The sequence below is a fragment of the Oncorhynchus gorbuscha genome, linkage group LG23 (assembly GCF_021184085.1).
Source record: "Oncorhynchus gorbuscha isolate QuinsamMale2020 ecotype Even-year linkage group LG23, OgorEven_v1.0, whole genome shotgun sequence".
Lineage (NCBI taxonomy): Eukaryota > Metazoa > Chordata > Actinopteri > Salmoniformes > Salmonidae > Oncorhynchus > Oncorhynchus gorbuscha.
The window spans coordinates 41,769,963-41,784,753 of NC_060195.1; the positions used below are offsets into that span (position 1 = coordinate 41,769,963).

At 39.7% G+C, this 14,791-nt stretch overlaps 1 protein-coding gene across 2 annotated transcripts in view; it reads right to left on the reverse strand.

Annotated features, from left to right (window-relative positions):
* Positions 1-14,791, reverse strand: part of LOC124011661 (leucine-rich repeat and immunoglobulin-like domain-containing nogo receptor-interacting protein 2) — a 415,677-nt gene that overhangs the window by 315,408 nt on the left and 85,478 nt on the right. For both annotated transcript variants that reach the window (XM_046325122.1, XM_046325121.1), the window contains exon 2: positions 7,825-7,902. The gene's annotated coding sequence lies outside the window, so the exon portion shown is untranslated. The remainder of the gene's footprint in view (positions 1-7,824; positions 7,903-14,791) is intronic.

Consider the following 14,791-nt stretch of genomic DNA (forward strand, 5'->3'; position numbering starts at 1 on the left):
GGGTCCTCTTTCACCTGCATGACAATTAGAACTCAGGACCGGCTACCTTAATCTTATTGTTAGCACTTTGCCTGTGCCCTAGGCAGTAGAAACCTGTCTCTAAGTCAAATTTAAGGACTCCCTCTTTATTGAAAGCCTAAGTACAAATTGCACTGTTCGCACAAAATATATAGAAGAAGCGCTTTATTATCACCAACATCTACCTTCTACACTGGACAATTCATCTAGATGCACGACAGCGGCAGAGAGAAGATAACAAATTCAGCCGGGGACAAACACAAGTTCATCTTTTGAGGGAGAGACTTCAGTGAGACATTCTAGTCAAAGGGTTCTCTTCAAACAGAGAAGAGCGTAGCCATGTAGCATGGGCAATTTAATCACTTTGAAACATGAATCACTCCTACGCTCTTTGAGGAACACTTGTCAATATTGATTAGCCCAGCCCTCTAGAAAACAGCCTTTTTAAGTCCCTCCTCATGCCATAGACCTGGGCTTAATCAGGCTTTGCTTAAGAAGGGAGCTGCTAGGAGTCCTTTTACATAATGGATGGGGCCAAGTTACACAACTCACTCACTCTGTGGCACCTCACTCTCTCCTCCTCTCTTTCACTTCTTCATTTTTCGAATGCTCTACTGGAGATGCCACACTGCTATGACAACCGACCTCATTGACCCTCTTTATGTTTTCAAATCAGTGAGTGTAATCGGCACCTATTTAATGTGTTTTGGCATTCTGTCATATGATTTTCAGCAGACGATGGAGGATCCCATCTGTTTATTTGGCTCAGTCAGGACCAATAACACACCGGGCTAGAACAAAGAACCCCCTTGAAAGACAGTCTGCAGTCTGGGGAAGCTGAAGGATAGGGACACAGCGAAATGACACCACCTCCCCATCTGGCGAGGTGTGTAGGGTGGGGATCTTGCCCTTGAGTCTTTGGGAGCCATGTAATTAAGGAATTAAGGCACACACAAAGTTAATAAGGCATTACAGTTCAATCAGCAAGTTAGTCACTAACGGGAGACTAGGTGAGGTGACTGCTTAAGCAAATAGTGAATTTCATTAAACTATCAGGGATATGGAAGAATACCCCAAGGCTTAAAGATGGCAAAGACCTGGATCATTGGATCAAATGGATATTATGATAATGATCCTACCTAAGACTGCATTTACAGTAATTCAACAATTGTATTTTGGAGTGTAGAGTGTGAGAAAATGGTGGGGCTGACATTTTGTTTCATTTACTGGCCAATATGCGAAGGCATTTTAAGAAGCTCATACCAAGGATAATTTTGTCATTTGATTTGGACATTTTAAGACTCCTTGAAGGATAATTTTTATTTTATTTTTTAAATTGGATGAAAATGTTTATTTGGCCTGACTGCTGGTTAGCACATGTAAATGCAATGAATAACAGATTGACTAAATATAACGACAGATAGTTCAACAAAAAAAAATGAAGGACGTGTCTGTCCTGTATATGAGAGTAATATACGAAACATCAGGATTATTTGTTGTTGGTGTATTTAACCCCTTATTATTGGCAATCAACTGGTACCAGGGGACCTTCAGACAAGTCTTGTGAGGCCTGTGGGCATCCTAGACCAAAACAATCAACATGTACGTAGTCCATAGAGGGGGTCATAATAGTCTGCAGGCCAAACCGTTTGGACGCCACTGACGATTTTTGTGAGAAGAGATTTTCAGGATGTCTCATGGTCTGACAAACATGCCTCTATATCTGTCAACTTTCCCCGCAGATGCGGAAGTGCGACATCTGCGGATGCTGTGGATTGAGATGCATCCAACGCAAACAAATAAATATATATCTTGCTTAAACTGACAGATTTTTGATTGGGAGGGATTTTAACGTGTTATTATGCTAACTCGATTTCTGTGGGCGTGTGGACATCGACCCTACGGGGTTAAATTGCGGACAGTGTCACTTTGTTCCTTGTGTCACCTAACGGAGACGGAAAAGAGAGCGAGGAAAAATGTCTCCTGTTCAATTACAAGAGCTGAGAAGAGTCGTTGTCTGACTGTCGGAGTCGAGCACAGGAGGTACATCCAGTAAAAGTGAAGGACAGTCATGCTATTAAAATTGCCGGTCGTTCACAAAAGGAAAATAAATTGTTTACTCTCATGAGATGAGGACAAAGAGAGTTTAGACGCAGTATGTTTTTATCTCAGAGCCTGGCTAGCTGGGCTACATGTGGGTTTTACTCCTGAACTTCAATAAGGACTGTTAACATTTTGGCTGTGATCAGCACATGTGGAACAGTCACAGTTCAGGTTGTTGAGGAGAAACACCAGTCTGAACTTCTTTCTTTTAATGACTCAGCTACAACGTGTAGTCTTGAATGTGAGTCTAAACAATTCAGAAATGGAGAGGAAAAGCTTTGTTTGATGAGCGTCCTCTTGAAAATTGGAGAGAGAGAGAGAGAGAGAGAGAGAGAGAGAGAGAGAGAGAGAGAGAGAGAGAGAGAGAGAGGGGAAAACATGTAGAGAGAGAGAGAGAGAGAGAGGGGAAAACATGTAGAGAGAGAGAGAGAGAGGGGGAAACATGTAGAGAGAGAGAGAGAGAGAGAGAGAGAGAGAGAGAGAGAGAGAGAGAGAGAGAGAGAGAGAGGGGAAACATGTAGAGAGAGAGGAAAACATGTCAGTGGCAGAAATGATTTCATTATTAATATGTTGCCTGACGACGTTCGGGTTGAGCAGAAAACAGAAGGAAAACACAGATGGATAGACCCTTGGCTCTGGGCCTTGAGACCAATCAATGCCCTTCACCTTCGTTTTCTGCACATTCTTTTCTTGGGGGAAAACATGATTGATGAGCATTAGTGTAAGATTAGCAAAACAATGTTTTAATGATTGATAACCACATACTGTTACTCCGTGAATGATGACTGACCTAAAATATGCCCTCTGCTGAAATGATTGGAGAGGCTAGGTTTTGGTAATTAGTGGCCAATTAGAAAAACGCCAGAGATCAACATGGCATGTTTTTTCCTTCTCCCTCTCCTGGATGCAGGTGGTGTAGTGTTAGTGCACATGTGTTGTAGAGCGATGGGGGGGGTGGGCTCTAATGTAGTATTGGAAGGCCCCCACTCTTCAAACATTCATGTGGGAACCGCTCCAGGTAATGTTCCCTAATTGGGTGGAAAAACAGCGGCCTGAAAAATCCATGGTGTAACATACAATCTGGTGGACTTTTTTCCCATTTTCTTCTCAACATTCAATGTAAATTACGACCTGATGTATACTGAATTCATAATGAGGGGTTTTTCCGCAAAAAAATTCATTTTTCTTCCTCCAATGCATGTAGTGCATGATTCTTTTATAGTTTTGTTTCTACAATGTGGTATATTTGTTTATTTGATCCCCATTAGCTTTTGCAGAAGCCTCAGCTACTCTTCCTGGAGTCCACAAAAAAAAAATATATATGGCAAGTTACAAAACACTGATACACTTATAGACAAGGACAGTCACACCAATGTAAAATACATTTGAAAAAGTAACGTGTGTTTGTGTTGGTTAAAATGTTCCGACTGTCACTAAGAATTTGTCACCTACTTGTCCTCAGAATGCTCCATTTGCAACCTATTCCTCCTGCTGCAGCCTGCGTTGAACATTTAGCCCATAGTGTTTGGTATAAGAAGAAATAATTGTCTCTAGACGTCTCCTGTAGCCTTACCATTTGTTCATTGCTTTGGAGTCAAGCAAATGCAAATGCAAGGTTTTTTTCCAGTCCACTTTCTACTGAACAGAACCATAAGGGAACACACTGCTCTTTGCATTCAACAATCACCTTTCACATTATCTTCAATCCCAATGAAATCTGTCTTCATTTATTTTATTTAACTAGGCAAATCAGGTAAGAACAAATTCTTATTTACAATGACGGCCTGCCTTGTTCAGGGGCAGAACGACTCATTTTTACCTTGTCAGCTCGGGGATTCAATCTAGCAACCTTTCGGTTACTGGCCCAATGCTCTAACCACTAGGCTACCTGCCGCCCCATTGAACTAACTGGTTGGGCCATACATGCATGTGGAAAGATGTATGATATTGACTACTCATTTCAATCAAATGGGTCACTTTTCCAACAGTAAAGAGTTGAACATAGTTGTCAATGTCTATTCAGACAACAGTTGTTACACTGTATATGAGTCCTGTTTGGAGATAGGCGCTATACTGAGATACATGACTATTGGCTACCATTGTATATCTAATTAAGCTCTTCAATGAAAAACATATGTGCTGTGATATGACACACTTTATTTTATTATCAGGAAATCCATAATACTTAGATAAATATAATTTCAAACCTCTACAGGATCGCTTGGTCCCCCGCGGGATGGTTGAGCTAATGTAAGCTAATTGAATTAGCATGAGGTTGTAAGTAACATCAACATTTCCCAAGACATAGACATGTCTGATATTGGCAGAAAGCATAAATTCTTGTTAATCTAACTGCACTGTCCAAGTAACTGTAGCTAATATAAGTGAAATAATGCCATGCTATTGTTTAAGGAGAGTGAACAGTTATGAACTTGGAAATGTATTAATAAACCAATTAGGCACATTCGGGCAGTCTTGATACAACATTTTGAACATAAATGCAATAGTTCATTGGATCAGTCTAAAACTGTGCACATGCACTGCTGTAAATTCCGCCTGGGCTGAATAATACATTATGGCCTTTCTCTTGCATTTCAAAGATGACGGTACAAAAAAAGGCAAGCCAGATGGCCCTGCTCTTGAGTCAATATTAATTTTCTGAATTATAATATATGTCTTATTCAAACAGTACAGGACGTGACTTTCAATAGTTTTTTGACCGTTTCTATATTCGGTGTCATTAGTTGCTCAACGCAACCTATTCTCAGGGATGAATTAATTGATAGTGGACCCTGGACATCAATTTGCTCAGAGAAACAAATAAACATTGAATAACTGATGCTACCAAGAAAACTAGCAACACTAGGTAGCCCGCTAAGAGAAAAGCAAACAATCCAAAGGCAGTGGATTTAGTAGAATTGTTTACTGACATACTGCAAAAGTGAGATTAGCAGCTTTCATAGACTTGGCCTCTATTGGTTGGCCTGTCATGATATATTGCTTGTTTGTTCTTTTGCTCTTAAAGCACTTTGAGATTCTATGAAAAGTGCTACAGAAATGTAATACATTATTAACAATAGTTTTCTTTCTTGTGATGGCAGGAGATGTGCATTTCCTGTAATATTGCATGTAAATAGACTCAGGTAAAAAGTAATAGAAATTACTATCTACTGCAGAGTGCAACAAATATGATATTCTAATAACCATATTACTAATAATAGGCAAAGCTGTCTGACTGTGATATAATAATACCCCATTGAATATTGCTATGCAAAATGTGTTTTTTTTAAACATTCTGCATTCAAAATATTTGCTTATTCAACTCAGAGAGGCTCAGACAAAACTGTAGAGGTTTTCAGGGTCTTCTAAGGTAGTAAGAAGCTTCTTTTTTTACCAGAGCTTCCAAGCTTCCATCTCCACAAGATGAGGATGCTAGAGAGGGGCATTACGGGGGAGATTTCCCAGCAGCATTTGCTATAATGTTGAGGTTAAGCTGCGGCAGGGCCGCCCGTCCTTTTGTGATTATTGCCGTATTCAACGGTCTCCTCAAAGGCTTTATCTTGTTTTCAAACAGGAGTATGCCTGCTGATTACCAATAGTGTTGCTGTCGCCTTACCACATTCCTTCTCAAAAGAGAAAAAGATGAACAAAAGATGATGAAGGAATATGTACAAATGTGTGATTAGCAGTTTACCGTGGCAGATAAATATCTATGTTAGGGTTTAGGATATGAATACTCTGTAGGCATAGTATACATTGCGGTATTGCGGTTGTCTTATTGTATAGTTGTTCCCCCAAAGCAAACCAGACACGGTTATATTTCAAACCACAGAGTGGATGTATAATTTAATCAGAGGAAACATTGGGTTTTCCTCAAAAAATATGTATTTGCCATTGATTTCATCAAAGGAGACCCATGCTCCAATTTTAGTCAAAGATGGCTTCATTAATCTTTTACAGGGCACATCCATTTGTATTTCAGAAAGCAAACTTCATATGACTACAAATATCTTTTTTAAAACCATAGAAAATATGTAAACAATAATTACTGTTGGTGCATGTACGTCATGTTTACTGTCATCGATGGATTTATTGCATTGAGCCTGTAACAGTGATTCAGGGAATTCAGTTTTGTGACAAACTCTCTTTGCAGAGTTATGTTTCCTATTTTATAAGGAGGTAGAGCAATACAATTAAAACAGTGCTTCAGAGCACCAACTGGTTTATTATTCCAGGTTTTGTTGCCTGTGCCTAATGTAAAAACACCCCTGCATAATGCAGTCATCCGTGTAAAGAAACCACAGTATTATTATTGTATAATCAGTAGCTTTCTTACTCTTTGACGCCAATATAAACATAGAACAAGAAAGAGTTTAGCTCTGGCTACAGAAATAATTGGCTCTGTGCTCTGCCAGAGTCTCTGTTCCAATGTGCAATGTCCTACCATTCCCATTACAATTTGGGAACATTTAATGGGTGGGATTGGGCAGCCTGATTGGCACAGGCCTCTGGTCAGCTGTTATCTTGTTGCACATAATGGGAGGATTTGTATTGGGTTTGAGTAATAAAAAAAGAAGGGCCCTGGGGCCCTATTCACCTAGAGCCACCGCTGTGTCCTGATGCTTAAGCCCTCCAGCAATGAATTATTCTGCCTCCGTTTTTAGACTACTGCAGTAGAATGACAAATCCACTGTGTGCTATTTTCCCGGGAACACTGATCATATCTGATATTATTTGTTATATGTGTCATTGATGTAACCCAGTATTGCTACAATCAAATAATTTATACTGACAATTGACATTGAAAACATACTAATGCTGAAACTGTCAGTGATAATCATATGGAAAACATTTGAAACCTTTTATGTTGATGACCTCTTCTTTCAAATCATGAAAACCGTCAATGGCTGAATATGGTAACAAACATAACAGGATGCATGCCATTGCATTTATGCCTTATTTTTGCATGTTGTATACAAACTGATAACCTAGAGCTCGATGGCTTTAAAGAGATGCATTGCATTTCAGTTTCTTCAAATGCATTGCATTTCATTGTAGTTCAGTCTTTCAAATGTATTGCATTGCGGGCTCTACTGTACATTGCATTTCAGTCTTTTCATTTGTTTTCATCTGATCTCTTGATAATGCAAATTTGACACGTGGATGTCAAGGCTGTGTAATTTCTTACAAGTGCTTCCACTGTTAGAATGCATATACATGTATTAGTATTTGAATCTGTGAAGGACACACTTGCACATTTTGGAAAGCCACCCACTGCTTTTCCCTTTTCTTCCCGTGTGATGCGTCTGGTGTATAAGTACCAAGCCCAGATCACACAGACTGATCCAGACTGAGCTCAAACAGGGAAGGCAGTGGTACTTTTCTCCATGTCACAGTTCCAAAACTGATTGAAGTTGCTTTTAATCGACTTTGACTATATCACGTGTCCTCCCCCTTAATCGTTGCTGCCAAGTGAAAAAAAAATGTTTTTCTCTGTTTAAAATAATATTCAGTGGCCGTGGCCAGTAATGTACATCGTCTATGATTTAACTTTTGTTTTTTTTGTGGGGTCATGAAGCTAAGGATGAATAGTCAGGGCAAACGTGGCTATCAAAATATGTAATACATTATCCTAGCATGAATTCTGCCGCTTTAGCCCTTACATTTCGGCCTCCATTACACTGACAAACTGTAGCAACTTACCATATCAGAAGATGTTCAGACTACATGGTTCTTTTCCGGCGAAGAAGACAGAAGATGAGGGGCCATGGAACAGTCAGTCTGAAAGACAGTGAGAGAGAGAGAGAAGGGCAGAGTTAGCATCAGGATATCGTTAACGGTTAGGATTTTGGACGCAGAGCTTCACAGAGATTTAGCCTGTCAGCCCAATGGTCACTAAGTCATTCCAACAGTGTCTAGCCACGATCTAGCAACTTCTCTCGAAAACCATTATTTCTTAAAAGACGGAGCATGTGATGTGAACAATGTAAAGAGGAACCTCCTGCAGAGTTTGCAATGAAGTTAACTAAATAGCAGAATTAGTATGAAACAAACAGGTTCATTTAGGAGGTTTAAAAGAGATCAATTTCAAACCAAAAATTAGATACTGTTGGTTCCACCAGTGGTGTAGTACTGCTATTTTTTATTTATTGACATCATCATTTCCGCAATCAAAGTTCGTACCGACAGATGTAGCCTATTGAATAGCTTATCATTACAGAGCTCTCCAACCCTTTTCCTAGAGCGCTACCACCCTGTAGGGTTTCACTCCAACCCCAGTTGTAACGAATCTGATTCATTTTATAAACCAGCTAATTATTAGATATAAGGTTTGCTAGGTTAAGGTAGGAATGAAAACCTACAGGATGGTAGCTCTACAGGAACAGGATTGGAGCGCCCTGTATAGAATAGGTATCAAATGCATCCTCCAATTGCAACATCTGCCTATGCCAACACATTTTGTCTCAAGAAAATGTTATATTTTTAATACTCTCAAAACACCAAATTAGGCATACCTAATTTCAAAATAGGCCATCACTGGCAATAGGGAATGAAAATGATTCACGTTTTACGGGTGAAACATCTGCATGCCAATCATTTGATTGATCTCAATCAGTTTCATGGGAATAGCCTATACATTTTGATCGATCTTCTTGAATTACTGTTTCGTGAGAAAATGAGTGCAGATGGTGTTAACAAACTATTAGCCTTTCTCGTATTTTGTTTCAATCAAATCATACACTACATTTGGAAAGTGATCTCTCTGACTTTTTCCACATTTATTTTTTACATTACAGCCTTATTCTAAAATTGATTAAATAGTCTCCCCCCTCATCAATCTACACACAATATCCCATAATGACAAAGCAAAAACAGCTTTTGTTTAAATTTCGGGCAAATGTATAAAAAAAATCTGAAACATCATATTTACATACAGTAAGTATTCAGACCCTTTACTCAGAAGCACCTTTGGCTACGATTACAGCCTTGAGTCTTCTTGGGAATTACGCTACAAGCTTGGCACACCTGTATTGGAAAGTTTCTCTATTCGGAATTCTTCCCTGCAGATCATCTCAACCTCTGTCAGGTTGGATGGGGAGCATCCCTGTACAGCTATTTTCAGGTCTCTCCAGAGATGTTTGATCGTGTTCAAGTCCGGGCTCTGGCTGGGCCACATAAGGACATTCAGAGACTTGTCTCAAAGCCACTCCTGCATTGTCTTGGCTGTGTGCTTAAGGTCATTGTACTGTTGGAAGGTGAACCATCGCACTGGCCTGAGGTCCTGAGCGCTCTGGAGCATGCTTTCATCAAGGATCTCTCTGTACTCCTGACTAGTTTCCCAGTCCCTGTCCCTGAAAAAGATTCCCACAGCATGATGCTGCCACCACCATGCTTCACTGTAGGGATGGTGCCAGGTTTCCTCCAGACATTACTCTTGGAATTCAGGCCAATCTTGGTTTCATCAGGCCATATAATCTTGTTTTTCACGGGCTGTCATGTTCCTTTTACTGCGGTGTGACATCCGTCCGGCCACTCTACCATAAAGGCCTGATTGGTGGAATGCTGCAGAAATGGTTGTACTTCTGGAAGGTTCTACAATCTCCACAGAAGAACTCTGAAGCTCTGTCAGAGTGACCATCCGGTTCTTGGTCACCTCACTTCTCAGTTTGACAGGGCAGCCAACACTAGGACGTGGTTTGTTGGTTGCAAACTTCTTCCATTTAAGAAAGATGGAGGCCACTGTGTTCCTGGGGACCTTCAATGCTGTAGACATTTTTTGGTACCCTTCCCCAGATCTGTGCTTCTACACCATCCTGTCTCTGAGCTCTACGGTCAATTTCTTTGACCTCATGGCTTGGTTTTTGCTCTGACATGCACTATCAACTGTGGGACCTTATATGGACAGGTGTGTGCTTTTACTTATCATGTCCAATCAATTGAATTTACCATAGGTGGGCTCCAAACATCTCTGGGATGATCGATGGAAACAGGATGCACCTGAGCTCAACAGCAAAGGGGCTCAATACTTATGTAAATAAGGTTACTCTTTTTAAATATTAATTTTAAAAAAATTAAGTCTATAAACCTGTTTTCACTTTGTCATTATGGGGTATTGTGTGCAGATTGATGAGGAAAAAAATGGATTTAATCCATTATAGAATAAGGCTGTAACGTAACAACATGTGGAAAAAGGGAAGGGGTCTGAATACTTTCCAAATACACTGTATATCCTGCCTAGAGGCTCTGTTGAGCTTTGGCGCATGTGATTTTCTGTTGTTGGCTTTTCAGTTTCAGCTAACTATCCTAAAATCTCATTGGAAATGAGCAGGTGTTTTTGGTGTAAAAGTAAAGTTATAGGCCTGCTATGCTAGGACATTATATTCGGTTCTGTTATGCAAAATATAAATGAATTGCTTTGTGATCTTATGAGATATTGATTCAGCTTTGATCTAACTTTACTAAACAAGCACCATTGTGAGAACTGGTCATTTTCTATTTCTAAATATAATAGTGATGAGTAGGACTATTAGAAGTAAGAAACAGATTTAAGGAGTGTTATTTTAAATGATTGGAACACCCATTTATGTTTTTTAAAGGATAACGCTAAGTCAACTTTGATTTGCTTACACACATGGTTACAATATACCTTATTTTTTATTTAACCTTTATTTAACTTGGCAATTCAGTTAACAACAAATTCTCATTTACAATGACGGCCAACCCAGACGACACCGGGCCAATTGTGCGCCGCTCTATTGGACTCCCAAACATGGCCAGTTGTGATACAGCCTGGAATCAAACCAGGGTGTCTTTAGTGACACCTCTGCCTTAGACCACTGCTCTACTTGCGAGCCCATTGCAGAATAAAATAAAACAGATAGGGGAACTATCAATTAATATAATTTACTTTCTTAGATTTAATCATCAAATCAATTGACCAAGTATTGAACATAAATCATTACTAAGTAAAATTGCAGGAAATGTGTTTGAAAATAGCCATAAAATCAAGCTTTCAATACATCACTGGGGCCAAGCTTCCTGACATCCAGGACCTATATACTAGGCTGTGTCACAGTAAAGCCCAAAACATGGTCAAAGACTCCAGTCACACAGGTCATAGACTGTTCTCTCTGCTACCGCATGGCAAGCGGTACCGGAGTGTCAAGTCTAGGACCAAAAGGCTCCTTAAAACCTCTTCGGGCTAGGGGACAGTGTTCGGAAGTTCTAATGAATGACATTCCCAAAGTAAACTGCCTGTTACTCAGGCCCAGAAGCCAGGATATGCATATTATTGGTACCATTTGAAAGGAAACACTGAAGTTTGTGGAAATGTGAAAGGAATGTAGGAGAATGTAAAACAATAGATCTGGTAAAATATAATACAAAATAACGGTGCATATAATTGGTAGCATTGAATAGAAAACACTCGGAAGTTTCTGAAACTGTTAAAATAATTTCTGTGAGTATAACTGAAATGATATTGCAGGCAAAAATCAGAGGAAAATCTATCCAGACTTTCTTTTTTAGGTCACTGTCCATTTCAACGCTGGTCAAATAAATAGCTCACAGATTGTAGTTCCTATGGCTTTCACTAGATGACAACAGACTTTAGAAAGGGTTTCAGGCTTGATTTTTGAATAATGAGCTAGAATTTGTTGTTTTTCAAGAAGGCTCTCATTTTGACTAGTCTTGTGGCGCTCGTGGATGAGGGTGCACACCTCGTTATTTATCTCCGGTATTGAACATACTACATTCCATCTTAAATTTGATTGTTTATTTACATATTAGGGCACCTGCGGATTGATTAGAAACTTTGTTTGACTTGTTTGGACAAAGTTTATTGGTAACTTTTGGGATTCCTTTGTGTGCATGTTGAACTAGTGGAACAGGAGGATTACTGAATCAAATGCGCCAACTAAAGTGACTTTTCTGGGATATAAAGAAGGACTTTATTGAACAAAACTACCATTTGTTGTGTAGCTGGGACACTTTGGATTGCAAACCGAGGAAGATCTTCAAAGGTAAGTGATTTATTTTATCGCTATTTCTGACTTTTGTGATGCCTCTGCTGGTTTGGAAAATGTGTCATGCTTTTGTATGCTGGGCGCTGTCCTCAGATAACCGCACGGTATGCCTTTTTGAAATCTGATAATGTGGTTGGATTAGCAAGAAATTAAGATTTAAAATTGTAGGACACTTGAATGTTTAATATTACAATTTTGTAACTTGAATTTGGCGCGCTCCAGGTTAATCGGATGTTGTCGATTTTGATTCTGTTCACAGGATCCGTGCGCTAAGAGGTTTTAACAGCTTCTAACCCCAAGCCATAAGACTGCTGAACAGTTAATCAAATGGCCATCCGGATTATTTACATGTACACCCCCGCTTTGTTTTAACACTGCTGCTACTCGCTGTTTATGATCTATGCATAGTCACTTTAGAAGTGAGCCCGTCTAACCTTTACCCCCGCACATTGACTCGGTACCAGCACAACCTGTATATAACCTCGTTATTGTTATGTAAGTTTCTTGTGTTACTTTTTGATTAACTTTATTCAATATTTTCTAAACTCTATTTCTTGAACTGCATTGTTGGTTATTAAGGGCTTGAAAAGTAAGCATTTCACTGTAAGGTCTACACACGTGTCCGGCACATGTGACAAATACGATTTGATTTGGTTTATTAATGCATCTCAATAAATAATAACCTAAATGCATTATTAAATCTAACTTTGCCCGATTCACATTTTCAATTTCCCACCATGATCAGCCTGGTCTCATAGACTAGATGTAACATAGTAACCGTAAATCCGGTACGCTCAAAAAGTAAGACATGTTATGTTTGGTGTGGTTGCAGATGGTTACTTAAGGCAAAAAGTGAACATCTAGCAACCCAAATGTTAAGAGATCAAATCTCATCACAAACAGCTTTAGTATTTTAGCTAATTAGCTACTTTGAAACTAACTTGAACCCTTTTAGCTAACCCTTCCCCAAGCCTAGCTAACGTTAGCAAGCTATTAACCTAGCTAGTATTCATAACATACAGTATTATATGTCTCTGCAAATTTGTAACATTTTGTACATTTTGCAAATTTATAACATATTGTATTTTTTCAAATTCATAACATATATTACAAATTGTAATTCTTAGCATATCATCGAAATGATGATGGACATCCACAAAGGTTGCCCTGACATATCACGCTAGAACACGCCCTATGTCTCAGCCAATGGCCAATATATTCTAAATATCCAAAGCAGGGCTATAGCAACTTCTAGAGAAGGTCAGGCTCTTGGGCTTTGCGGTGGAAACTCTGGTTTTGGTGTCCCCGGCAGATTAGTTTTGCAGTAACCAGGTGGTCACATATCATATTGGGTTCCATAGCGCAAAATGGGGTTGGTGGAGTTTTATGAACATCAAGGCAAGAAGGGAATTTACATTTTTTGTCAAGCCTCCAACGGGCCTCCGCAGTGCATACATGTAGCCTACAGTTCTTAATCATTCTCGCCACCGCCAGAGAGACGACAGGGGGAAAAAACGCAATTTGCCTACCTCTAGGCTGCTGTAGCCTACATATTTATTTGGTTTGTCATTCTAATGTTTTTTAATGAATTGTTGTGGTAATTCAATTCAATTTATGACACACTATTATTGTGCTGGAGATTTTTACAATGTGATTTGAAGTTGACACTTCATCTGAACTGGTTTAGTAACGTTACCCCCATAGACCCATATTAACCCTGACCCATATTAAGCCTAATCGTGGACTGAAAAGCATATGGGCTGAAAAGTCCAGGCATATGGGCTTAATCTGTGTTTTGGAAACTAGCAAGAATATATTCTCTACTGGCAATTCTCCTGCATCTAGCAACTCTAGATGTTACCTTGTCATTTCCTTCACAGCAAATGTTATTATGGTGGCAAAGTCGTAGAGCGCCGTGCTCTCATTAATGGTAAACTGTTTTGAATATCTGACAGTGATATCGCCATTGATTTCCTCTTTTTGTATCGTACTTGGCAGCTTTTTCCCACCCCGACATAAGCACGTCTCTTATGTTTTATCATGTTGCGTCTGAAATGAAGGGAAAAGCACAATAACCTCTCACTGAAAATATAAAATGGGGAATCTTTTTGACAGTCGCATGCATTAAAATTAGCTTGCTTTCACCGTTGCCCGGAAAGTTACGAGCCAGCAGAAATTCGTATGACAGGGAAAGTCAAATAGAGCAGAGGCGTTCTGGCACAAGCCTTTTAATGACTGGATGTAGTAGTTGGTAGCGTATCCCTACGCCTTTAAAATGGTAGCGTGCAGAGGTTAGAGCCTGCAGACTACTGTGGCTTGGCACAGGTGGAGGGACACAAAGATGCCTGACTTCTTTACCACAGCCGTTGGCTTAGTCTGGCCCCACTCTCATCCCCAAGAAAGAGGGATAGATAAAGGGAGGAAGGGAAGGATGGATGAGGGGAAGGTGGGAGTCTGTACTGGTTGGGTGTAGTCCAGAATGGAATCCTGAGAGGTAAATCAAGGTCAGCATTACTCTCTAGTCTAACATGAAACCCATCACACACACACAAATATATGAACACACACACACACACACCAGGCTGCCAGACTGACACTGTAATGGCAGTGCCCTAAGATTGAGATCTTCACTCTTCACTGACTCT